This window comes from Mustela putorius, unplaced genomic scaffold, assembly GCF_011764305.1.
Source record: "Mustela putorius furo isolate JIRA1106 unplaced genomic scaffold, ASM1176430v1.1 tig00003834_pilon_pilon_pilon, whole genome shotgun sequence".
Taxonomy (NCBI): Eukaryota; Metazoa; Chordata; class Mammalia; order Carnivora; family Mustelidae; genus Mustela; species Mustela putorius.
In genome coordinates this window covers 39,923,350-39,948,915 of record NW_025421987.1, presented here as the reverse complement: position 1 = coordinate 39,948,915, position 25,566 = coordinate 39,923,350, and the positions used below count along the sequence as shown (strand labels likewise).

General features: G+C 36.5%; 1 protein-coding gene across 18 annotated transcripts in view; it reads left to right on the top strand.

Annotated features, from left to right (window-relative positions):
- ZBTB20 (zinc finger and BTB domain containing 20) overlaps positions 1 to 25,566 on the top strand; it is a 789,640-nt gene that overhangs the window by 211,734 nt on the left and 552,340 nt on the right. For all 18 annotated transcript variants that reach the window (XM_045088067.1, XM_004761399.3, XM_013060902.2 and 15 more), the window contains one exon: positions 15,314 to 15,359. The gene's annotated coding sequence lies outside the window, so the exon portion shown is untranslated. The remainder of the gene's footprint in view (positions 1 to 15,313; positions 15,360 to 25,566) is intronic.

The window sequence follows — 25,566 nt, the reverse complement described above, 5'->3', positions numbered from 1 at the left end:
ATGTTCCTGACCTTAGCGGAAAAGCTTTCAGTTTTTCTCTATTGAGAATGATATTTGCGGTGGGTTTTTCATAGATGGCTTTGATGATATTGAGGTATGTGCCCTCTATCCCTACACTTTGAAGAGTTTTGATCAGGAAGGGATGCTGTACTTTGTCAAATGCTTTTTCAGCATCTATTGAGAGTATCATATGGTTCTTGTTCTTTCTTTTATTGATGTGTTGTATCACATTGACTGATTTGCGGATGTTGAACCAATCTTGCAGCCCTGGAATAAATCCCACTTGGTCGTGGTGAATGTTCCTTTTAATGTACTGTTGAATCCTATTGGCTAGTATTTTGTTGAGTATTTTCGCATCTGTGCTCATCAAGGATATTGGTCTATAGCTCTCTTTTTTGATGGGATCCTTGTCTGCTTTGGGGATCAAGGTGATGCTGGCCTCATAAAATGAGTTTGGAAGTTTTCCTTCCATTTGTATTTTTTGGAACAGTTTCAGGAGAATATGAATTAGTTCTTCTTTAAATGTTTGGTAGAATTCCCCCGGTAAGCCGTCTAGCCCTGGGTTTTTGTTTGTTTGGAGATTTTTAATGACTGTTTCAATCTCCTTACTGGTTATGGGTCTGTTAAGGCTTTCTATTTCTTCCTGGTTCAGTTGCGGTAGTTTATATGTTTCTAGGAATGCATCCATTTCTTCCAGATTGTCAAATTTATTGGCGTAGAGTTGCTCATATTATGTTCTTATAATAGTTTGTATTTCTTTGGTGTTAGTTGTGATCTCTCCTCTTTCATTCATGATTTTATTTATTTGGGTCCTTTCTCTTTTCTTTTTGATAAGGGGGTCCGGGGGTTTATCAATCTTATTAATTCTTTCAAAGAACCAGCTCCTAGTTTCGTTGATTTGTTCTATTGTTTATCTGGTTTCTATTTCATTGATTTCTGCTCTGATCTTTATGATTTCTCTTCTCCTGTTGGGCTTAGGGTTTCTTTCTTGTTCTTTCTCCAGCTCCTTTAGGTGTAGGGTAGGTTGTGTACCTGAGACCTTTCTTGTTTCTTGAGAAAGGCTTGTACCGCTGTATATTTTCCTCTCAGGACTGCCTTTGTTGTGTCCCACAGATTTTGAACCGTTGTATTTTCATTATCATTTGGTTCCATGGTTTTTTACAATTCTTCTTTAATTTCCCAGTTGACCTATTCATTCTTTAGAAGGATGCTGTTTAGTCTCCATGTATTTGGGTTCTTTTCAAACTTCCTTTTGTGGTTGAGTTCTAGCTTTAGAGCATTTGGTCGGAAAATATGAAGGGAATGATCCCAATCTTTTGATACCAGTTGAGTCCTGATTTAGGACCGAGGATGTGATCTATTCTGGAGAATGTTCCATGTGCACTAGAGAAGAATGTGTATTCTGTTGCTTTGGGATGAAATGTTCTGAATATATCTGTGATGTCCATCTGGTCCATTGTGTCGTTTAAGGCCTTTATTTCCTTGCTGATCTTTTGCTTGGATGATCTGTCCATTTCAGTGAGGGGAGTGTTAAAGTCCCCTACTATTGTTGGTTTATATAGGTGGCTGCTCCCATGTTGGGGGCATAGATATTTAAAATTGTTAAATCTTCTTGTTGGACAAACCGTTTGAGTATGAAATAGTGTCCTTCCTCATCTCTTATTGTAGTCTTTGGCTTAAAATCTAATTGATCTGCTATAAGGATTGCCACTACTGCTTTCTTCTGATGTCCATTAGCATGGTAAATTCCTTTCCACCCCCTCACTTTAAATCTGGAGGTGTCTTCGAGCTTAAAATGTGTTTCTTGGAGGCAACATATAGATAGGTTTTGTTTTTTTATCCATTCTGATACCCTGTGTCTTTTGACAGGGGCATTTAGCCCATTAACATTCAGGGTAACTATTGAGAGATATGAATTTAGTGCCATTGTATTGCCTGTAAGTTGACTGTTACTGTATATGGTCTCTGTTCCTTTCTGATCTACCACTTGTAGGCTCTTCTTTGCTTAGAGGACCCCTTTCAAGATTTCCTGGAGAGCTGGTTTGGTGTTTGCAAATTCTTTCAGTTTTTGTTTGTCCTGGAAGCTTTTAATCTCTCCTTCTATTTTCAATGATAGCCTAGCTGGATATAGTATTCTTGGCTGCATGTTTTTCTCGTTTAGTGCTCTGAAAATATCATGCCAGCTCTTTCTGGCCTGCCAGGTCTCTGTGGATAAGTCAGCTGCCAATCTAATATTTTTACCATTGTATGTTACAGACTTCTTTTCCCGGGCTGCTTTCAGGATTTTCTCTTTGTCACTGAGACTTGTAAATTTTACTATTAGGTGACGGGGTCTGTGCCTATTCTTATTGATTTTGAGGGGCGTTCTCTGAACCTCCTGAATTTTGATGCTCGTTCCCTTTGCCATATTGGGGAAATTCTCCCCAGTAATTCTCTCCAGTATACCTTCTGCTCCCCTCTCTCTTTCTTCTTCTTCTGGAATCCCAATTATTCTAATGTTGTTTCGTCTTATGGTGTCACTTATCTCTCGAATTCTCCCCTCGTGGTCCAGTAGCTGTTTGTCCCTCTTTTGCTCAGATTCTTTATTCTCTGTCATTTGGTCTTCGATATCACTAATTCTTTCTTCTGCCTCATATATCCTAGCAGTGAGAGCCTCCATTTTTGACTGCACCTCATTAATAGCTTTTTCAATTTCAACTTGGTTAGATTTTAGTTCTTTTATTTCTCCAGAAAGGGCTTTTATATCTCTCGAGAGGGTTTCTCTAATATCTTCCATGCCTTTTTCGAGCCTGGCTAGAACCTTGAGAATTGTCATTCTGAACTCTAGATCTAATATATTACCAATGTCTGTATTGATTAGGTCCCTAGCCTTCGGTACTGCCTCTTGTTCTTTTTCTTGTGTTGAATTTTTCCGTCTTGTCATTTTGTCCAGATAAGACTATATGAAGGAGCAAGTAAAATACTAAAAGGGTGGCAACAACCCCAGGAAAATATGCTCTAACCAAATCAGAAGAGATCCCAAATCGTGAGGGGGGAGAAAGGGGATAAAAAGAGGTTCAAAAAGAAAGAAAGAAAAAAAAAAGGAAAATAAAAGAATTTAAAAAAAGAAAACAAATAAGAAAAATATAAAAAAGAAAAAATATATATATTGGATAAACTAGTTACAAAACGTTAAAAAAGAAAAAGGTAAAAGTTAAAAAAAATTTACCAGAAGGCGAGAAAAAAAACAAAAAATGAAAAAGAAAAAAATTAAATTAACTGTAAGACTAAAAAAAATCACAGGGAGAAAGCCATGAGTTCCGTGCTTTGCTTTCTCCTCCTCTGGAATTCTGCTGCTCTCCTTGGTATTGAAACCGCACTCCTTGGTAGGTGAACTTGGTCTCGGCTGGATTTCTTGTTGATCTTCTGGGGAGGGGCCTGTTGTAGTGATTCTCAAGTGTCTTTGTCCCAGGTGGAATTGCACCGCCCTTACCAGGAGCCAGGGTGAGTAATCCGCTCGGGTTTGCTTTCAGGAGCTTTTGTTCCCTGAGTGCTTTTCGTAGAGTTCCGGAGTACGGGAATAAAAATGGCGGCCTCCTGGTCTCCAGCCCGGAGGAGCCGAGACCAGGGCCCCACTCCTCAGTGCGCCCTCAGAGAACAGCGCCCAGTTACTCCCGTCTGCCTGACCTCCGGCCCCGCTCTGAGCTCACCGAGCCTGCAGCCGGTTCAAGGTAACACCGAGCTGTGAGCTTACTGTCGGCTCTGTCTCTGTAGCCGGCTTTCCCGTTCCAATACCCGCAAGCTCTGTGACACTCAGACACCCCCGATCCTTCTGTGACCCTGCGGGACCTGAGGCCACGCTGACCCTGCGTGGCTTCGCCCCGGTTTAGCCTCTGGAGCGATGTCCCTCAGCGGAACAGACTTTTAAAAGTCCTGATTTTGTGCGCCGTTGCTCCGTCGCTTGCCGGGAGCCGGCCCCTCCCCCCGGGGCATATCTTCCTGTCGCTTTGGATTCACTTCTCCCCCGGTCCTATCTTTCAGAAAGTGGTTGTTTTTCTGTTTCCAGAATTGCTCTTCTTCTTCTCTTCGATCTGCCGATGGATTTTCAGGTGTTTGCAATCTTTAGATAAGCTATCTAGCTGATCTCCGGCTAGCTGAAGTAGTCTCAGCCTGCTACTTCTCCACCATCCTTACTCCTCCTCCCCTGTTTTCTTATTTTTTATTTTGCTTTATTATTGTACCTTTTCTAATTTGATAATTTTTAGTTTTTTTCTTTTTAATATAAAGATCTAAAGCTATGCATTTTCCTTTCTTTTTAACATTAAAATCTAAAGCTGTGCATTTCCTTTGCTTTGCATCCCTTGAGTTTTGCTATATGTTGTGTTCATTTTCATTAAGTTCTACATATTTTCTATAATTTTTAAATTTTCATTATTCTCTGACCTATGACTTATGTGAAACTTTAATTTAAGAAATGATCCCACTTGAACCCTCCTACACTGTTGGTGGGAATGCAAGCTGGTGCAACCACTCTGGAAAACAGCATGGAGGTTCCTCAAAATGTTGAAAATAGAACTGCCCTATGATCCAGCAATTGTACTACTGGGTATTTACCCTAAAGATACAAACGTAGTGATCCAGAGGGGCACATGTACCCGAATGTTTATAGCAGCAATGTTCACAATAGCCAAACTATGGAAAGAACCTAAATGTACATCAACAGATGAATTGATAAAGAAGATGTGGTATATATACACAATGGAATACTATGCAGCCATCAAAAGAAATGAAATCTTGCCATTTGCGACAACATGGATGGAACTAGAGGGTATCATGCTTAGCGAAATAAGTCAAGCAGAGAAAGACAACTATCATATGATCTCCCTGATATGAGGAAGTGGTGATGCAACATGGGGGCTTAAGTGGTTAGGAGAAGAATCAATGAAACAAGATGGGATTGGGAGAGAGACAAACCATAAGTGACTCTTAATCTCACAAAACAAACTGAGGGTTGCTGGGGGGAGGGGTTTTGGGAGAAGGGGGGTGGGGCTATGGACATTGGGGAGGGTATGTGCTTTGGTGAGTGCTGTGAAGTGTGTAAACCTGGCGATTCACAGACCTGTACCCCTGGGGATAAAAATATATGTTTATAATGGGGCGCCTGGGTGGCTCAGTGGGTTAAAGCCTCTGCCTTCGGCTCAGGTCATGATCCCAGGGTCCTGGGATCGAGCCCCGCATCGGGCTCTTTGTTCCGCAGGGAGCCTGCTTCCTCCCCTCTCTCTCTGCCTGCCTCTCTGCCTGCTTGTGATCTCTGTCTGTCAAATAAATAAATAAATAATCTTTAAAAATATATATATATGTTTATAAAAAATAAAAAATTAAAAAAGATCCCACTTAATTGGTGATATTTAGGGGGCATAAAATGGTTTTGTTATTAAAGTCTGAATTTATGCTTTGAGAAGATAATATAATGATTTTAATTCTTTAGAATGTGTTGAGACTTAGTTTGTGGCTTGATTTAGGGACAGTTATTGTACATTTTTCATGTGTGTTTGGAAGGCATGTATATCTTTTAATTCTTAGGTGGAGGGCTTTACATTTCTTAATTAGATCTGCCCTATTAAATTAGCATTATTTTTTGAGCTGCTTAGTCTTGCAATTAATGATAGAAATATGACCAAGTTTTCTATTATGATTGAGAATTTTGCTTTGTTTTACATATTTTAGATCTATGCTGTTAGATTCTTAGACAGTTTTCTCTATCTTATTTATGAATTACTTCACTTTCATTATGTAATGATCGTCTTTATTATTTAATAATGTTTTTACTTAGAATCTAGTTTATTAAACAGTGATATGCCTACCTTACTTTTTGTTATTCTTGCAGTTTCATTCTCTCTCATATATTAGCTAAGTCTCTCATAAACAGCATGTAAAAGTACTTTTTAAAATCCAAACTGCCCTCATTCTCAAATACTTTTTTAGACACGTCAGATCTTCTTGTTCTTTTATATCCCTTAATCTCTTTTTTATGTTTTTCATCTTTTTATTCTGAGTAAATTCCTTGGAATTATCTTTCAGTTCAGTAATGCTTCTTTTAGCTGCATCTAATGTGATATAACCTCATTTCAAATATTAATTTTAATAAAAATTCAATTATATGGATGTCTTCCTTTTTTAATCAAATCTGAGTTCTTCATGTTTTTTTCTCCTTAATTTTTTCCTTTTTCTTTTAAAATTTCTTATATTTTAGGGGCACCTGGGTGGCTCAGTTGTTAAGCATCTGTCTTCAGCTCACATCATGATCCCAGGGTCCTGTAATCAAGCTCCACTTCAGACTCCCTGATCAGTGGGAAACCTGCTTCTTCATCTCACTCCTCCCCGCTTGTGTTCCCTCTCTTGTTGTCTTTCTGTCAAATAAATAAAATCATTTAAAAAATAAAATTTCTTATCATTTTAAATATTTGCCCCACTAAAGTCTGAGATTAATATTCTATCATTTCAGATCTTAAGACTGTGCTCTGTTCGTTTTCTAACTTAATGTTCATGTTTGACATAAAACACTTGTATCTGCTGACTTATTTATAGAAAAACTTTTCTTCATGTGTTTGATATTTTTGATATGTGAGTTTTTCTTCATTTTGGTGTGCTTTTTCTGTGAGACTCCCACATGGCCTGGGTTGTGGAAGGTGTCCTAGCAGAGAAGATTTGCTTCTTCTATGTACTACAGGTATATTACTTGGTTGCCTTTCTCTGTCATCACAGTTACTGTAAAACCGCTTTGTGTCCCTAAGATCCTCTGGTTATTACTGAATTTGATAATGTGCCTGGGTGTTGTATCTTTGTAATAATATGTTTAATTATATTCCTTTTTCTTTCTATCATTTTGGAATTTGAGTTTCTTTTCATGAGACCAAACATTTAAAAAATTTTGTTTGTATATGTGTTTGTGTGTTTTTTCTTTTAAATATAGCACCTCTGTGTTTTAAAAGGAATATTTCTGGGGCGCCTGGGTGGCTCAGTGAGTTAAGCCGCTGCCTTCGGCTCAGGTCATGATCCCAGGGTCCTGGGATCGAGCCCCGCATCGGGCTCTCTGCTCAGCAGAGAGCCTGCTTCCTCCCCTCTCTCTGCCTGCCTCTCTGCCTGCTTGTCATCTCTCTCTCTCTGTCGAATAAATAAATAAATAATCTTTAAAAAAAAATAAAATAAAAGGAATATTTCTGTGAGTCTAGCCTGATATTTTATAGAAACAGAAGAGCATACTCTTCTCAGAGGGCCTTTCTACTTCTATTCCTATGTTTGAATACCTTTTTGCTAAGAATATTTTCCTAATTCATTTCCGCATTTGTTTGAGGTCTTTACCTGAATGTGATGATCTTTCAATTATATCATTACCAGTTGCCCTATCTAAAATTTTACACCAACCTCCCCCATATTAAGACTTATTTCTCCCTTCCTAGCTTTATTTTACTTCCCTAGTGTGGAACATTGTCTATTATTCTATGTATTTCAGTTATTTCTCTTGCTTATTGTCACTTGCCACACAAAAATATAATCTCCATGAAGTCAGAAATTGTCATCTATTTTGTTCATTCCTATATATTTACTACCTAGAAGAATGACTGGTACAGAGTAAATACTCAATAAATTTTTGTTTAATAAATGAATTAAATATTCAGTGACTGAATATTGGGTGCCTATCCCTGTGTATTGGTGATGCGGTAAATAAAAATAGAGGGGTGCCTGGGTGGCTCAGTGAGTTGGGCTTCTGCCTTTGGTTCAGGTCATGGTCTTGGGGTCCTGGGATTGGGTCCTGCATTGGGCTCTCTGCTCAGCGGGGAGCCTTCTTCCCCCTGCTCTCTCTCTGCCTGCCTTTCTGCCTACTTGCGATCCTTCTCTGTTAAATAAATGAATAAATAATCTTAAAAAAAAAAAAGAAGAAGAAAAATAGACACAATTTCAGCCCCCATGAAGATGACAGTCTTAGAACACATAGACTTTTAAAAAATCACTTAATCACCACAGATGGGCAAAGGCTATAAATTCCAATGGGCTCTTTTGATGAACTTTTTGATACCAGCTGGGCATTTCTTGAGGTAGAAGTATGGAGACATGGTGGTTAATTTTGGTATGCAATGCATCTAAGGCCTCTTATCCTCTTTCTTTTTGTAAGAACAAACCAAAGAACACACACACACACACACACACACACTCATGCAGAGACTAGGAAGATAATGATTTAGAAAATAATTTTACTAAGGGAGCTGACATAAGTTTGACTAAAGCAGTGAGGAAAAAAAAGGACTGAAGTGTGAAAAAAGAATTTCCAACAAAGTTTTCATGATACCAAGTTTCTTCTTCAGTGTTGGTAACCATTGAATGCAAAGAAAGGGCCTAATTCTACATTCTGGGGCCTTGTAATTGTACCTAAAGAGCAAGTACACATTTGCCTTTTATAACTCTGCAGGTAGTACCTACAGGAGGATATGCTGTTACTTTATCATAGTAAATAATAAAGTACATGGCTATATTTACACAGGCTGAGTTTCCAGCATGTGAAATCATGGGAAGAATGTTAAACCTCTAATATGTGTTTAATGTACATTTCAGTTGATCTTTCTCCTAACTATAATAGTAGCAATTATTTTATTTATATGTTGGGAAGGCTGTGTCACCCAAAGGAAAAAGCTAATAGATTTCTTGGCAATTTTTCTATCATGTTAAAGTCTTTTCCATTTCTAATTGTTATTATAGTCCTATTACTCCATTTTATTTATTTATTTATTTATTTTAGTTACAGTCCCCAGCACCTACTTTTTTTCCTTCCTTTGACCTCTTGTTTCTTCCATTTTTCTCTATCTAAAATGTCTGTTCCTGGGCTTTTAGTCAAATCATCTCTCTGTCTTGCTGCAGACTGGCTGGCCAATGCAAAAGAACTAATTTGTAATGAACCCCTTTTCTTAAGTGCCATAAATTATACTACCAGCTGCTTTTCACATATATAATCTCATTCAATTGCCATTAAAAACTCTGTGTTAGATAAAATCCCCCCATTTTAAATAATATGAAACTGAGTATTAGGGAGATTATGTAAGTTTCCCTAGGATACACGCTTTGTAAGCTGAAATTCAAACCCCAAACTTCTAATTGGAAGTGGTTGCTGTTCTCATTATAATTCCATTGCTTCTCCTAGATATTCCACGTTCAGCCTACCTGGAATTGCCTTTCAGGCTTTCCTGATCTGCCATTGATTGAATGGGATTTATAATAAAAGCATTCTTACAGTACGGAGGTTTCCAGGTGGTAGACAGAGTTGGAATGTAGAAAAAAATAATGATAGGGGTTGCTTTTACCTACCTAATTTTACAGTCTATTATGATTGAAAACTGCTGCTCCAAACCTCATACTTATGCATCTAATAGTAACTGAGTGTTTATTGTGTGTCAGGCACTAAACTAGACCCTAGATATCGAGTGCCAGTCAAAATAATGTGGCCTCTGTGGAGTGTACAACCTAGTGGGGTGAAAGAGAATAAGCACATAAACTAATAACCACATGAGTAATTAAAACTGTCATAAATGCTATGAAAGAATAAGATAATGGTGAGATCTGTCATGAGTTGGCCCCTCAGGAAGAGTAGAAGAACCCCACAATGGGTTGGGGACTGCAGAACTCTTTCAGGGAACTCTGACTCAGCTTCTATCATACCATATGAGGTGTCTGTTAACAAAAGGGATTTGGAGCACTCACCCCTGTTCACCATGGGGCCAAACCAACAAGGCTTTTTAATCTGTTGTAAACATTTGAGACTAGGACTCTCACCATTTGGTTTTGTACTGATTAAGAGGAAGAGTAGGATGGAAAGTAAAAGAAGAGGTTCAGAAAGCCAGTTCTTTAAATATTGAAAAGTAATTTGTTTAGGAATGGAATTCCTTATTTTTTTTTAATGCAGTATGAATTTCTTTAATCTTCAGGGATAGATGGTAACACAATTCACTCAACATTTCTTTAACCGGTATGTAAGCCATACCTACTACTTTTTTAGGTATTGTGCTAAGGACTAGAGATGTAAAAGTGAATAAGACAAAACCCTCATGGACATGCCTATAGTTTTATGTAAAAGACAATTACAATCCAGTGTTACTATTATTATGCTAAGATTAAGGACAGGACATCAGATGCTGGGGGAGGAAAATATCTAAATTAATACCCCAGGGATGTGTACATGCAGGTCAGTAGAACTTTCACATTACCTGAGAATAAATCCTTTCCAGTATCATTATTTCAACTTATATATGAGGGTATAATTCTTAATGTTTATCTAAATTCTAGTTTGATTCATTTTCTTGACTCGCTCTTAAATTTTGATATAAGAATTAAAGTTTTTAAAATATCAATTTTTTTTATTTTTTAAAAGATTTTATTTGACAGAGATTACAAGTAGGCAGAGAGGCAGGCTGAGAGAGAGAGAATGGAGGAAGCAGGCTCCCTGCTAAGCAGAGAGCCCGATGCAGGGCTCGATCCCAGGCGATGCGGGACTCAATCCCAGGACCCCAGGGCCATGACCTGAGCCCAAGGCAGAGGCTTTAACCCACTGAGCCACCCAGGCACCCCTAAAATATCATTTATTTAATAAAACTATTTTCTCTTTAATGTACTGTGAAGTGTGGATTGTAGAATAGAGTTATTTGCAGCATATTATAGATCAGATTTCTGTATGAGAGTTCAAATTAATCATGTTTATACATAAAAATTGATATTAAATTGTTTCATTTTAAGTGGTAGCCATTAATACTAGAAAATTCAAACCTAGCATTTTTTTTTTATAAGCTCAGGTGTAGTGGATTATTATAGCCAGTCTGACCTAAGGTATAGACAGACAAACTGTGCTCTTGGCCTAACGAGTATTTATCGTATGATTTCCTTTTCCTTCCTTATTGCCCTTTATCTATTTCCAGTTCACAGGGTTGATACATAGATAAATGATGCTTCTCATACTTCCTCTTTCTGATAGGAAGAAAGATTTAAGTGTGAAGGGCTAAATCTAGCTTAGTAATTTACGAAAATAAGCATAATTAACTAGTTTTTTCAAGTATACTTTTAAAATTATAATTCATCTTACCCTTCATAGGCTTTCTGTTTCAGATAAAACCACAGAAATTAGGGAACCCCAATTAAAATAAAGAAATTGGCTTTATTGATGATTAAATTCAACATTTAATAATAACAATATTATAGTAATAGAGCTTTCAGCTCTGCTCAGTAGTCGGCGCAGAAGTAGACATATATGAAATAAAATTAAAATATTTTGGTTTACAAAGTTTCTTTTCTCAAAATAGGTCAAACTTAATATGTAAAGCACTTAAAATGTTCCTAAGGATGTTCACTTGGTCACTGGGGAAGTAGTTTGTAGTCTAAATTTAAGTCCAGAGCTCTTTTATGGAGTCACTGGTCCCTACAGAACCTGCTGAGTCCATTTTCAGGGCCTTAAATGAATTAGCTGTTCGATTTATTAATGGCCCACGAGGTACCACTGAGGACCCCTTCTTCCATCTCTAGCCAGGCCTAACCAGTATGGAGGGAAGATAAACTTTCCTGCAGTTCACAGCACAGAATTGGACTTGTTCAGTTCCCCCTGGGGAATACAGCTGTGCCAACCTGGAAGTAGAAAGAACTTAACAGAAATCCTCTATAGTATATCTCCATCTGGAATGGTGCAGATAGCAACTTCACCCTCATGTGACCCAAACCACTCTAGGGATTATATCATCTGCATGGGATTCTGGAGATACCATTTAACAATTCTGGATCTGTGCTGTCTTCCAATTCAAAACAGAAATAAGGACTGTCAGAACAACATCATTATTCCTTCACTTACATATTCCAAACCAGAAGAGAAAAACTGACTCTGTATTTCTATTTGCGTACCTTATATTATTTGTGAGCTCAGGATTTCCCTAGATAACATAAAGAGGTGCTTCTGCCACTTGTGATTGACTGTTAAGGAGTCCACAACACCTTGGTTTTGGTCCTGTTGAGTAATTACATTTGTTTCATCCTTATTTTCTGTTCCTTGATTGTTTCAGTAAAGTATGAAAAATAAGCCCTCATTTTTCACTCAGAAAAAATGGGCAGTATTGCTGCCCATAATACTGAGATCCTACTGTCTTGCTCTTCAATAATAGGAATGGTGCTTTAAAAGGCTGGTTAGAGTTGCTTATTGTGGTTATTACTGTTGTTACAGTGTTTCCTGATTCAGAGATACTCTGTGAACATCCAGCACCTGACTGGCTCTGGATGAGCTGTAGAATATAGAATGATATCTTGAGTAAGCCATCTTTCTATCTCCTTACTCCTGCTTAAGTTAGCACTTTAGCTTAAAGGGACAGATATTCTCTCCTTTTCTCAAACAACTAGAGCAGTACTAAGAGCTTCCCTTCAACAATGCTTACTTTATAGCAGGCAGTGTGCTAGTTCCTTTACATTTCTATAACATGCAATAGGCACAAACACTCCTATAAGGGTAGGTAACATGATCTTCATTTTACAGACAGGGAAAATGTTACTTGCTCAAGACCACACCACTGAAGAGAGAGCCCTGGAATTCGATTCTAGGTTTCTCTGAGGGTAAAAGCTACTCTTAACTATCGCACTACCTGGTATAACTGCTGCTGGGCGGAGCTCTCTTGAGCTCCAGACCAACAGATCATTGCTCACATGACTAGCTTCTCTCCGTTCTTATCACCACCTCGTGCAAGTTGACCCCATTAAAACAATCCTGTGTTGCTTCAGAGGGGCCAGTGCTGGTTACAATATGGTTATGGGCCAAAAGGAAGCTGAACTGCTATTAAGAGAAGCTCTATTTTGCATCATTTTAGCCACACGATAAAAATGGTCTCACCTACCCCCATCACCATTTCTGGCTGTTAGAGATTCCCTCAGCTTTCATCTCTCCAATCCTGTCTCCTTTCCTTTGCCTTAAAGACTAACAGTGTCTTTGGCAAGGTTAGCAAGTAACCACTTCTCTACTTTGGTTGTCAATAAATTGACTATAGCCTGTTAATAATTGTGCATATGTTTTGTGTGGCTTTAGATAATCTAAGACAGGCTTAGACATCTGGCATCTGAGGTTGGATTAGATATGCCTTCATACCTGGTCTCTTTTATATAATTCTCTGTTAACAAAAGGTAGGTCATATAACAAACAAAATTAAATACTTAAAGGGATTTATTAGGGCATTTTATAAGTGATATACACTCGTGTACTCATGACTCTTTCTTGAATGTTACCTAAATATCAGTTTTTGTGCAATAATATGAAAGAACAAGTCTGATATATATTTTCTTGTTTTAAAATGTACCTTATCTATGGCAAATACCTTAAACTATATTGTATTTACATCTCTATGTGAGCTATATATACGTATTCCTTGTTTTCGTTTTTAAGACTTTATTTTTTAAGAACAGTTTTGGGTTTCTAGCCAAAGTTAATAGGAAGGTATATGAGCATATTTTTTAGCACTTTTAAATAGTTAGCTCTATGAGGGTAAGATTGGTCTGTTTTATCTTTTAGCATATCATAATGCCAATACAACACTTTGCATGTACTATATGCTCACTAAATATTGTTGACTTAGTGAATAAATTAGTCTATAATAGGTTGAACAGATTTGCAGTCCTAAATTGTTCGTGCCATCATTTCACTCTGCATAATTAAAGAAGTTTAACTAAGATGATTAAAAATGTGTTATTGAATTACTGGTGTAGATTCTAAAGCAGTGGGATGAAAGAGACCCTGGCTGTACCCCTCTGAGGAAATAGTGAAGATGAGTTTCTCACTGTAGGTATACTTAGTGGATTTTATGTGTGACTGAATTAATTTATTTCACTTAGGAAGGTTAGATTTATGATTTCCATATGGCACTCTATTACTTTTTTCTTTTATTCTTACCCTGCCAGCTAATATATTTTCCTATTGTAAAAGTAATGTTTACTGCAGAGACTATATGCAAAAATAAAAAGCAAAAATTGAAATGATCTGTAATCTAATTATCTAAGATCTAATCATTTGTAATATTTTTGTGTGTTCTTTCTGTTTTTCGTCATCTACACAATTTCATTATGTACATACAGTTGGTACCCTACATGTTTATATAACATTATAGTACCACAAGTTACCTTATGGATTGTTGCAAAATATTCCTTTACATAGATGTGCTTTGCTTTAATTACTTTTTCCACTGTTGGAACATGTAGTTTGCTTTTAGTTTTTTTTGCTATCATAATTTTTCCTTTTCAGATTTATGGTTTTCAGTCATGTTAAGATAGATTCCTAGAAATAAAATCACTGAGTAAAAACTTTAAGTTCTTGATACATCTTACCCAATAGTTTCCCAAAATTTCTTAGCAATTCACAGTCCCATCAGAAGTGTATGAAGATGGTGTTTCATTGAATTTACCATCAAAATTGATTATTTCCTGTATACACTTCTAGGCAAGTGTGTAGACCTACTGACTTTTTACCTTCATTAACCATGCTTAGAAATACGTAAATTAAACATTTCAGTTTGCTTTCAGAAAGAATTATGGTATATTTAAGAGTCCAAGTTGTCCAGAGGCCACATGCTGCAATGCAGTTTCCACCTACATACAAATATGTTTCGTGTCTAATCGTAAACTCTGTGTACTTTGAGCTCGATTTGCGTAGTCTTCTGTATTGATACTTACTTCACTAGCAGTTTTCTCAAAGTGGGCTGTCTTGAGGCATTATATCTGGTGTGACTTTAGCCTCCCCTCTTGTAGAGAAACAATCTCCTATTTGCTGTTGTAACCTAAAGTTAATGAACATTCAAAGGTTTTATTTATTTATTTATGCATGTTTGTGGACTGCTCTACAAAAGCACCTTTCTTCCTTACCAGTATTCTATCCAAACTGAGTGCAGATGAATCTGAGTGGTTTCATTTTAAAGAGTAACAGTCATATTTGTTTTAGGAAGGCTATGGTGTTGGAAGAATACCAAAAAAAAAAAAAATCATTTTTAAGTGTTTGCTTCGTCCTCTAGTGAAAGCATTTTCATTTCAGGGGCCATGGTGAGTCTTAGTCCCTCGCTGGTACTTGCTTTTGATAACATTGCTAAGGGACTCTTTGTGTGTTTATTCACACATATGAATTTGGGGTGGTCTGAAATATCTGCTGGGGAAAATACAGATATAAAATTATTCACCACTTTAAGGACTGCTGTCTTTTCTACTTCTCTGCAGAAACTACCTCAGCATAAATACTGGCTCCACTTAGAAAACTAATTTTTACTTATATATTTGTTTTGCATTTCAGAGTGCCTGATAAATTTCACGTCTGTCTGTGCCTCATAGCTACACAGGTATGTATTTGAATTACTTATAGTTATGTAAATCTATGTATTAACTGACAAGTTACTAGTTTTGTGTATTAAAATTGCTTACAGATTTCAAAATGTGAAAATGTTAATTTTTGAGCACTTATAAATATTGACAGCTTCAAAGGAGAGTGCATTTTATACATACCTTGCATTTCATTCTATTGTAAGAACCAAATAAACATTTCTAAGATTTGATGGGGCAGAATAATTTTAATTACAAAGCATTCATCTGGTGAAGAGATTAGACAGTGTTTTATGGAACTGTATTACTAAAGTGACTGCTGATATGGGGTCAGAGACTATAGCAAAACCACTGTTTTTGACATTATTGTTTTATTTTCAAACTTCTTTTTGCTCCTTTGGAGTTTATTTTCTGTGGTGATTTTAGGTAAGGAGTGGTTGCAGATGTACTGTCTGCTGTACTGTCTCAAGCACTAGAGGAATGGAAAAATGTTTGCACCTGTTTAAAATTTCAACTGTGCGGTGTTGTGGTTCCTGGGCAACAGGCAGGAATTCTCAAAAGCTTGGTTGCACCTGCTCAATTGTTTCTTGCAGCTGTGTCATATGAGTGAGCGTACAGAGAAGCTTGTTAGCAGTTTGCTCTAGCTGTTACGTATTTTGTGTACTCTGAATTTGAAAGATTCTTATTTGATGTAGACCTTGAACTATTACATTGGTTTATTATAAAACCCACTATTTTCTCCAAACCCTTCATCCTAGTCTCAACATTTTTTTTTTATTAGCTGTTGACTGCTGTAGATAATGTGCATGTTAACCTCTCTAAAGGATACCTAGGAAAAGTCGATCTCTCTGGATTATTGGGTGGATAAAAATTTTTGTCCTGGTAGAGACAATTTGTTTTTGGCTCAGTTTCACCATGTTGGCAACCCCACTATGTGAGACTGGATGTAGTTATTGATCCATTTAGCTGAACAGATTTGAAAGCATTTGGCTATTAGTGGACACATGGGGCATATTCAGAGAATTTAAGTGTATATTATAAGATGATTTCTTGATTTGTGCATGTGTCTGTTGCAGTTGGGTAGAAGTGAGAGAAAGAGAAAAGTGAAACTTACTTAATGGTAGTCCTAGGAAAGGGTCTGAAATCTGGCTGTAGATTTTAAGTCTGGAATATGAACCTTTACTTTTGACAAAATCCCGGTCACCTGGTATTTTTTCCTAAGTGTTGCTGTTTTAGATGTTAATAGCTCTACCTACTTTCTGACAAATATCTACAATTTTAGCGTAGACAAGCTACTAGAGACTAGTTTATACCAATTAAGTCAAGTTCTTTAAATGCAATATAAAAATGGCAACTTAATATAAAAAGTATTTAAGTAAATAATGTATTTGGTAGTCCCAAATTCCTGATATTGAAAACTTTTTCAAATAACTTGCCTTATTTTCCTTAGCAATGCTATATTAATGAAAGGTTAAGAAGTTGCCATTAATATCTGGTAACAAAAATCTTAGAGCTAGTGTATCTTGTCTTTATATTGTTCCATTTAAGCTGTTTTCATTTGTTTGTTTGTTTTCTTAATCACCGTAATATGAACTTAACCTCTTTGGGAGTAGGAAACGGGTACCGAGATAAGTAGAGGACTATCCACAGCCTTTTAATACAGTGCTTTATACAAAGCAGGTGGTCAGGAAATGTTGAATGAATGCGTATATGAATAAAACGTCTGGAGTTGTATTGGAAATAGAGGAATAGAAAGTCTTAGAAATTTGTTACTTGTTATATATTCTGGATGGGTCTTTGGACTTCCTTTAGTTCTCATACTGCTAAATAGACAGAGATGAGACTACTACTGATAAATTCTATCTTAAAATGAGGAATGAATATGTAAGAATTGATCTTCATTATAATCAGGACTTTACATGACACTATTTGCAATATGCTTTATATTTATTTTTGCCATGAGAAAAGTTTTTAGACGTATTTTTCACACAATGCTGAGCTATTCAGTGACTAAATTACTTCTCACTTTAGATATACTGTGCAGCATAGGAATAAACAAATCAGCGTTAATATGTTCAATGCTATCAGTTTCCTGAGAAATCACTTTCTCTTCACCTCTCCCTCTCCATTTTTCTATCACCGGATCCCCCTGCCCCATCTATCCCAATCTCTACCTCACTGAAAACACAAAACTGTAATGTGTGTTAACTTTCTTCATGTCAGGTAAGATCAGATTGTATTAAAAATCTGTAACTGCTTTTGCTAAACGTAAGTAATGGGCCCTGTGTTTACTGTATACATATTTATAATTATGGTTTCTGTTATTCACTCAATTCTAACTGTAAATAAGTAGGGATGAAGCCAAGTAGAGAGGTAAAGTCAACATAGGGTAGCTAAGACCCGCTTTGGAGATGCCACTCTAGAGATCCGTTTTGTGCTGCATTTGGCGGTCACATGACAATAGCAGAGGCTGCAGAAAGGGACAGTGTCTAGTGCATCAAAACATTTTGTTTAGGGTTCTCAAATTTTGATACCACTAGTTAATGTTATTCATGGATGTCTTTAGGCCTGGAAGTACGTTTCTTCTGGGAACAGTTCTTCTTTCACCTTAGTTTATATCAGTGCGTTAAGAGGCCAGCATTAAGGGCATTCTTTTTTCCCAGAACATCAGTGTGATAGAATAAACTATATTCTTCTGTTAGTCTCAACATCAGAAATTAAGAGATGAGGCAAGAGTATTGATTAGCTAGAATACTAAACCAGGTAACAGTAACTGCTTCACTGACTTGTACCGGAAAAAATAGTATAGAATCCCCAGGAATGAGAAATTGCCAAGCCCCAGGATGCCTGGCATAAGTGTAGATTTTTTCCTGTAATTTCAGGGTTAAAGTAATAAAGGAAGAAAATTAACATTTAAGAACATAGCATATCTAAATATCCTTTCTTTTTCTCCTTTCTTTCTCTCTACTCTCCCCCTTCATTTTTCTTCTTTTTATTCTACACAATAAATGGAGCCCTACTATTTGCCAGACACAGCGCTAAGCTAAATGAATAAAGCAAAGTTCTTGTCCTTGGGGAAACACATAGACTAGCACTGGAAACAAATATATGTCAATAGAGCTCTTTTTGGTATCGCCACTTATGAGTATAGACCCAATCAACTTATCTAATCTTTCTGTTCCTTTGTTGCTTCTTTGGAAAATTGGAAAAATAATAGTGTCTACCTCATCTATTGTTGTGTTGAGTTAACTATCAGACAATACATGTAAAATTCTTAGTTTGGTGGTTTGCACATAGCAAGTGCTCAATAAATCTTAGCTATACTACTATTATTTTTATCACTACCATCACTATTATAACTTAGATACCAAAGAAAGACCATCTAATTGCCTGAAAGCAAGTAGATCCTGGCCTGTGCATTGTCACATAGATTATCTTAGAGGTTTTATCCAGTGTTATCTAGGCTTCTTATACTTTAGAAGAGATTCTCAATGTCATTTAGTGTTAAAACTTGAAGGGACCTTAATGGTCATCTATCTAACATCATTGTTGTATCCATGATGAGGGAATAAGCTCAGAAAGGTTCACGTACCTGTCAGTGTTATACAGTCTAATAAGTGAGAGATGCAGAATTTGAACGTGGAGCTCTTGATTCTTGATTCTAATATAAGGTATCTCACGTGGAATACCTTCCTACTAGAACTTTGAGAGGTGATTGCTTATCTCCAAGAAGTAAATGGGCTATATAAAGTTCCTGGAATACTAATCATAAAAAAAGCTGCCACTGTACTGAATCTAAAAGACCTTCAGGTATTCTTATAATGAAATTAATTTTATCTAAGTTGATTGAAGTTTGTGTTTGTAAATAACTGATTTCTTCTTAAGGAGAATAAACTGAGTCAGATTTAGCAAGATATCTGCTATCCACGTGACTTCAGATACTTTAAAGGAGGCTGTGAATTGCAAATACCTTTTAGGATATTTGGATTCTAAATCTCTTTCCTGAGTTTGAATTTAGGAGCTTTGGAGTCCAAATTGCCTGCACTGAAGTCCCAGTTCTACATTGCAGTGGCTGTGTGACAGGACTAGAGTTGCCTAACCTTACTAAACTTCAATTTTGGTGTAAAGTATGGTGACAAGGATATCTAACTTTTAAATAATAGATGTGAGGATTAAACTAGATTAGGTATACAAAATGCTTTAGTTGGTGCACAGCATTAATTAGTATTCCTTACATATTAATTTTATTTTTCCCCTCTTGTTTTTTTTATTTAATTTAATTAATTTATTTATTTGAGAGAGAGAGAGAGAGAGCAGGCATAAGTGAGGGGAGGAGTAGAGGGTGAGAATCCCAAGCAGACTCACCCTGACCACAGACCCCAACATGGGACTTAATCTCAGAACCCATGAGATCATGACCTGAGCTGACATGAATAGTAGGTCTCTCTTAAGCAACTGAGTCTCCCAGGCACCCTTAAAATCACCATTTCTAAGTACATGTGCTACATGTCTGTAGAAGGCCAGGGCTATTTAAAGAAAAACTGAAGATGAAGATAATCACATCCCTTAAATGTACATGACTATGGAAATGTACCTTTCAGTGGAAGGGCTTTGATACAACACCCAGACAACTACCATCCCTCTTTTGAAAGTCAGAGACCCTTAAAACCAGTCTCTTGCAAACAATGAAGAGCACAGCTTCCTCAATTAAACCATGTATGCTTCCATGCATCCTAGTGACTTAGTTGGTTCTGTTGGGAAGGTTGTCACAATCTAAGCAGCCTCAGATTTAGGGGGCATAGTTGGTAATGAGTAAATGGCCGTATAAGTCTTTTTTTTTTTTTTTTTATTCACTTGAGAAGGGAATTAGTGTGGTAAAATGTCCTGATACTCTCTAATGCAAACTCCCTCAACAGTAGAAAAGTGAGTTACATGTGTATGGTTGTGTGTATGATTGTGTACGATTTTCCCTTAATTATCTTTAATAAAAACTGAATGATCTTAAGTAAACCAGGTTTTTTCTGCCATCCTGTTTATGTTCTAGCAGTATCTGCCTTAACAGCAATCAGAAAGAAGGAAAAAGCACTAGATAATATATGGAGTAGACTATTACTCAGTAGAGTTCATAAAGTTATCTTGCCTAATGTCAGGTGTACAGCTTAGACCATGATGGGTCAAAGTAAACATTGATGATTAATGAAATTTTTAATTAGTTGGGTATTATTTAGCTAGGCTGCATCATAAACTAGATAGTTTAAACAAGAGAAATTTGGTTCTCACAGTCCAGAAGTTCAGTATCAATGTTTTGGCAGGGCCAGTTCCTTCTGAGGGCTGTGAAGGAAGGATCTGTTCCAGGCTTCTCTCTTATACACTTAGAGATGGCCATATTCTGTCTGTGTCTTTTCACATTCTCATCTCTTCATGCTTATCTGTGTGTCCAAATTTCCCTTTTTTTATAAGGACTCTAGTCATACTGGATTAGGGCCCACTCTAATTATTTTATTTTAACTTGATTACCTCTATAAGAACCCTGTCCAAATGAAGTCCCATTTTGTGGGACCCATTTTACTTTGGTTAGAACCCCAACTCTTTTGAGGGCTCAATTTAACTCATAATAGTTGGATTAACAATTAACATTTATTGAGTGACTTCTATATTCCAGATGTTTTATCTGTATTATTGATAATCCTTACAACAATCTCTTAGGTGGATGTTATTCCCCATTTTACAGGTGAGAGAACTTAAACTCAGAGAAAAGAAGCAATATGTCCAAGGTCACACACAGCTAGTACATGTTAAATTGCTAATATTTGAACCCATAGAATTCCATGCTGGCTTTTTAATGGATGAGTTTTAAACGACTCAGTCAAAACCCCCCCAAATACTTTGAGCCTTCATTTAAGGTTCTTTTTTTGGTGAGGGGATCATCATTAGGGCTTGTGCCTAAGAACATTTTATCCATTAAAAATGGTACATTGTGCTTTTGCTAAATGCCCAGCATTGGCTGCCTACATCTTCACTCCTGGATTTTTTGCTGACAGTCGTCTTTGAAAGCTTAGTGTTTTAGCTCTTCTGCACCTGATGAAGCTTTTGGACAGGATGGATTCTGAACATAGACTGCATGGGTTGATTCTGGCCCTAGTTGGTGTGGATGGCACTGAGAGCCAAGTCATGCCCAGGGTCTGATACTCAGCACATGTGCACTCTCCTCTCCTTTCTGTCTTTCTTCTTCCTCATCCTTGTTTTTCACTCTTAACAGATAGTTTGTGATTCTTTTTCCTTTTCTACAGTCCCTGCCATGAGTGATAAACATTGAAAGGGATGAGATGTGAAGAATGACAGACTAGGAAATATCTCTGCTTCCATGAAGGCTAGTGTCCCTGTAGGTATTTACTGTAAACTAGCTGTAGCCTTGTTACTTATTCAAACTGAAGAGCAAGGGGCATTGTGTACCTTATTTAAGTTTTCTCTCTTATCAACGGAACAGTTTGTTTCTGACTTTGAAGTTTTAAAACGGAACTTGCTCATGACCCAATTTCGCTAATAATTCTCTTAAGCAACCCTTGTACTCATTTATAAGATTTTTTTCCCACCTACTGTCTGTCTACTCTGGTTTAAAAATTTTATATATGTACTTTTAAAAAATTGATTAGCTGGAGAGCTGCCCATTCCTCTGTGCTGTATAATAAGGATTTAAAAACTGCACACTGAATTCTGTATAGTGTAATTAAAACTGACCCACATTTGGACCTGAGTACACCAGGACTTAGCCAAACTTGCCATGAGCTGAGTTCTGGTGGCAGATGGGAACTAATGAGGACACACTCCACTCCAGAATTTCCCAGCTGCTTGGCCCCTTTTTGTACAAACAAGGTTTGGAGCGAAGTCCGGATCCCAAGAGCATGTTCTGTAAATGTGCTGTACCCAATGATTTGGGAAATGTTCTCACAAAATCAGGCTATTTCAAGGTATCCTTAAGACCTCAGCTACTGTCAAATTTTAAACATGAAAATTAGAAGGGCCTTTTTTGCTTGCTCCAACCAATTTTTAAGTTTAAAGTGAATTAAAATTGCATTCCCCATTGCCCTGCCCCCAACCCGTCTTTTCTCCTATGCCTAGGGATAGAACAATCACTCATCTCCAAACCTGGAGATTTGCAGGTGGTTGTCTCAGGACAGACTAGGTCTCCTTGCAACCTATGGATCTCTTCAACTGGTTTGATGTCCTGGGACTATTCAGGCAGATGTAATTGAATCAGTTTGAAGCAGCTGTAGCTGGCATGTGGTCTCTCAGATTGCTAGCACCTGCTTGTTTTTTTGCAACTCACTAGAGTGAAAGAAGTGCCAAAACCAGCATTGGTCTTGGAGCAGAAAGCACTTCAGACCCTATATTCCATTCTCCTTCCAATCTAGCCATATCATCATTGGTGCCTGAATTAATAAAGCCCCCTTTCATCATTATGTCTGAGGTATACTTTTCCTTCTCACTCTTCTCGGTATGGGGATCCTGACAGTACTGACCATGCTAGTCCAAAAAATAATAATACTACTAATAATAAGCGAGTATAATGGTGATCAGGTGGCTTTGGGGCTCTCTTATCATTAGACAACTGGGTAGCCTGTGGTTTGCAGAATCATTTAAATGAACGCACCAAATTCATTTGCTGTTCCAGCACAGTCTTATTGGCACAGAGAATGAGCAGTTAATGTATAACAAACTGTGAGCTGTTATGGAATATGATAAATACATTTGCTTAGCAGGGGAGAATGTAAAAACTATTTCTCTAATGTAACTCTAATTGACATGGATTTCTTCAACACTTATTATGTCCAGGAAGATGCAGTCTACTTAAAAAGGATAAAAATTCTAAGATGTACTAAATATATAAAATATATTTTAAAAGAAACATATTTGGAATTTTTTAATGGTTAAAATCCACTTAAAATGTGTATTTACTTTATCTTCTCTTCTTCCCACTGTATTATTTAGTAGGCATATATTTAATTCAAATATTATCAATTTCCTAATGTTTCATTTGAACCTGGAGATGACAAAGACAGTGTATTAAGTTTACAGTTACATAGTTCTTTCTGACATGGTTTTGGCATTGATAATCTTTTGAGAGAAACTAAGAGACAAATTGAGTTTATGAATAATAGTAATGAGTGAATTCCAAAAAAGTTATTTCATTATCATCATCAGATGCCTACTTTGCAAGGCATGTCTAGACACTATGGACCTAAAGAGTTGTATATGGTCCTTAACAGTAGGAATCTTATGGTATTCTTAAAAAGACAGGATATAAATTTAAAAATAAAATGAAATAAGTCACTCTCGATATTAAATGCACGCTGTAGACCTGGATTTGGTGTCAAATGAATGCTGTAAAAGTGAAAATATCAGCATTCCTGTCAAATGAATGCCCTGGACCTGATGTCCTGCTTCCCCTTCAGTGCTCATGAAGGACATCACCCATCCATCATGGTTCCCTCTGCCACTAGACCATAACTTGATCGAAGACTCCTCCTGAAAACAATACTTTAGACAACTATTACTAATTGGTGGAAGTTGGATGTAAAATGAAACCCATTTGCTATTGCTGATTAAGTCATTAAGTACTGAAGATATCCCATGGAGATAGAGTGTTCAGTGAGCTGCAAGTAAGAAATGGGGCTTGAATTAGACCTTGAAATAACATGAAACATAGGACATAAGATGTTTGAAAGGAAAAAGGAGATCGTTTTCAGGTTGAGGAGTCATATAAACAAATGAGTTAAATATGAAGTTGTGTGGCTTATCAACGATAATGAATAGTCCTCAGTCATAAATATGTAAGTGGTTATGTAATTATTAGTTTGAACATTTTTCTTCTCTGCTAGAATTATAAATTCTAGAACAGAATTTCTAGAAATTTCTATAAATAGAACAAATTTCATGCAGTATTATATTATTGTTTATTATAACATACCTTCTCAGGGAGAACTTCATTGATTCTTCCTATCTGAACTAGGCTCTCTTACATTTCTACAGTATAGTATGTAATTCACCTTCATAGTATATAATTCACCTTCATAGTATATAATTTACCTTCATAGTATATAATTCACCTTCACCTGATGGCTTGGGGAGCACCTTCTTGCTGCCAATATTCTATATTTAAAATTGAGGGTGATTCAAAGAGGACTTTGTTCTTATAACAGCAACTTTTTAAAACCTGTGGCTCTCTTGACACTAATTTGGAAGATTTTAATTTTTAATTTTTTTAATTTTGAGGGGTTTGGGGGGAGATTTATATTTTAATCATAGGATTTAAGAATTTTGTAACATATTTCTAATTTCAGGGAACAAAGAGACAAGACATTATAGTGGAAGGAATATGAGGTTTAGAAATAGAAGATCTGGGGGGCGTCTGGGTGGCTCAGTTGGTTGAGTGTTCTATTCATGGTTTTCAGCATGTGTCTTGATCTTGGGGTCATGGGACCAAGCCCAGGTCAGGCTCCAAGCTCAGAGCAGAGTCTGCTTGAGATTCTTTTCCCATCTCTCTCCCTCTCCCTCTGTTCCTACCCCCCACCATTTGCAAGTGTGTGTTTTAAATAAATAAATACACAAACAAATATATAAATAAAATATTGAAAAAAAAAGAAATTGAAGATCTGGATTTAAATTTCTGCACTACATCTTATTGGCTATGAGATAGTGGGCACACCCTCATGCACTTTTAGTCTCAGTTTGCTCATCTGTATATCAGAGATGGCAGTATACCAAAAATACAATTTAAAAAAAACTTTTTTTTTAAGTACAATTAAAAAAAATTTTTTTAAATATAACTAGCCCTTTTCCTTCCTCCTTCTCTTCTTCCTCTTCTTTCTTTTCCTTTATCCTCATTATCAAAATTATACCCTAAACCATATACTAAAGTGTTTATCATGGTTACTATATAGATCCTTCTTTCTCTACCATTTTTAATATTTGCTCTAGCTCTCATAGTTTTATTGTGCACTGATTTGAGCATTACGCTTACCTAAAAAAGAAGCAAGAATTCAAGAAACACTACATATCCTAGTCCTTACTAATATTCATCATTGAATCATTTGTTCCTCAATGCCAACTCTTTCTTTTGATATATAATTATTTGATATTAATAATTTATATATTTAAAATAACTTCTAGATTGATCCATTTTATTTTTAAATTTTTTATATTGATCCTTTTTAAGCTTACCTTTTT